This window comes from Dermacentor albipictus, unplaced genomic scaffold (genome assembly GCF_038994185.2).
Source record: "Dermacentor albipictus isolate Rhodes 1998 colony unplaced genomic scaffold, USDA_Dalb.pri_finalv2 scaffold_18, whole genome shotgun sequence".
In the NCBI taxonomy this organism is placed as follows: domain Eukaryota; kingdom Metazoa; phylum Arthropoda; class Arachnida; order Ixodida; family Ixodidae; genus Dermacentor; species Dermacentor albipictus.
In genome coordinates, this window is record NW_027225572.1 from 3,560,990 (window position 1) to 3,562,983 (window position 1,994).

The 1,994-nt window shown below is 47.2% G+C and overlaps 1 pseudogene; it reads right to left on the minus strand.

Annotated features, from left to right (window-relative positions):
- Nucleotides 1-431: 431 nt before the first annotated feature.
- Nucleotides 432-1,675, minus strand: LOC135920074 (uncharacterized; annotated as a pseudogene).
- Nucleotides 1,676-1,994: the final 319 nt, after the last annotated feature.

The following is a 1,994-nucleotide window of genomic DNA, read 5'->3' on the forward strand; positions in this document are numbered from 1 at the left end:
CTTGTTGTGCTGGAAATCAGAGTGGTGTTTTTTCATCTCAGCTGCATATTCTGCAATGGCATCTGCTTCATGATCAATACCCCACCATGTGGCTGCTGTTGAAAACTGCTGCAGTTCGGGATAGCATATCTTTTTCAGCAAGCTCGCTGAGGGCTGAGTTATAGTGGTACCACATGCGCTCTTCATCACGGAAGCTGTGATCCGTGCAGCACGATATTTAAACCACGCTGGAAATTTCGATTGCTGCCTTGTCACCTCTTCTACGTGACGCACCATTTCTTCGGTGATGGCCAGTTGAGGGAGCATGTTTTTGACATGAGAGAGGATTTCTGGCAGGTTCTCAGACTGTGCTTCGTGACATGACAGCTGCCGGAGGTTGGGAGGCTCACTGCTTTTGGGTGGTACAAATCTGTCACTGTACTCTGGCAGGATCATAAATATTGATGGTGGGACTCCTCCATCATCAATGTTCGAATAAAATGTTCTAAGCTCTTCAACTGTTGGAGGTGGCAAAGCTGATGGCTGTATATCGACTTGTTGCTGTTTGTCAAATGGTCTCTCAGGAATGGCATCCAGGATTCTTTTCTTTTTTTTTTCGATGATGCGAAGCAAATGTCTTTGAGTCTCTTGTACTTTGTGTCAGAGCGATGTGCGGGGAGCCAAACATTTGTCTTTTGTGTACACGTCTTGGACTCTCTGATGCACACCGCTGTCTCCATTGCGAAAAGTGTTGCACCAATATGGGAACAGGCTTCACCTGGGCCAGCCGTGCAGGTACAGTATGCTGTGCATATGCTTCCGTCGCTGTCGACCAGTATCCAAGATTTCAATGGAGCTTCTCGCAAGCGCAGGGAGTGGCCGACCTGTATTAGAATGGATTCATTTACGCTTAGGAATGACTAAATGTAAGCATTTATTTGCTTTGCTTCTTAAAATGTGTACACTGAGCCCGTGTGGCCTTTAGTTTTAGCCGATTATTGGAACAGCGAGAATTTCCATTTTAAGCTCCGTCTGGCACCTTGCTGCCCACTGTGCCGTAGTAACTCTGGTTTTATTAGCGCAAAAAGGAGTGAACTGCTATAGCAGTGGGCTCTACTTTTTACGCCTGCATTTAACCAGAGTCTCGCAAGGCCGTATTTAGGTAAGCGAACAGCGAAATAAAGAATTTTGCGTCGTAAACAATGCCCAGCAGCGTCAAGCACTTGGGGCAGGGAGAAGCTCACGGTGCCGCAGTTAACAGCAAAGGAACTAGGTCACACAAGTGGGTATTCTGTTAACAGTGTTATTCCAGCGGTACGGATTTACAAGTATGTTTTTAAAATGATTGCAACCTTACCTCGCTCAACATGATGTCGCGCTTGGACGGTAGCCGCATTGCTGTCACGCCGCTCACCCGGCCACTTGTGAAGTAGTTGTGAACCTCGAGAGACTTGTACGCTTTCATTTCAGTAAGCGATACGTGGTTCGTCCACAGCACCAAATAATTTACAATGTCAGCATGCGTCGTAACCGGCAGCAAGCCGACGTCCGTCGTCGTGTCGGTCCCGGCGCAAAACTTGTACGGATCAATGCGGTCACACATGATTACTTTTGCTTAGTGGCGAGCACGCGTCGGACCCACTAGCTCGGCAAAATATGAAGGGCAGAATTCCTTCAGACTGCCCGCCACCGTCATTTAGTACGCGATAGTTCGCAAATTGCAAAATCAACGCTGAAAGACCGCAGAAAAATTCGCGCGCATCAGTTACAGTACACCAACATGGCGGACGAGCGCTAGCAGACGACGGTGTGACGTCGCGTGAAAACTATGTATGTATACACTTCGTCCTTTTTCCCACCCACGCCCTGATGAATCGATATCCTTGATTGTTATTGTAAAAGGGACGTTACATCCAGAGCATAAATAAATGATTAAGAAATCTGGTAGTGTGTTTCGCCATCACACTAATTCTGATCTTAAAGACGTGGGTTTCCCGTTCGCACACATTTCCGTT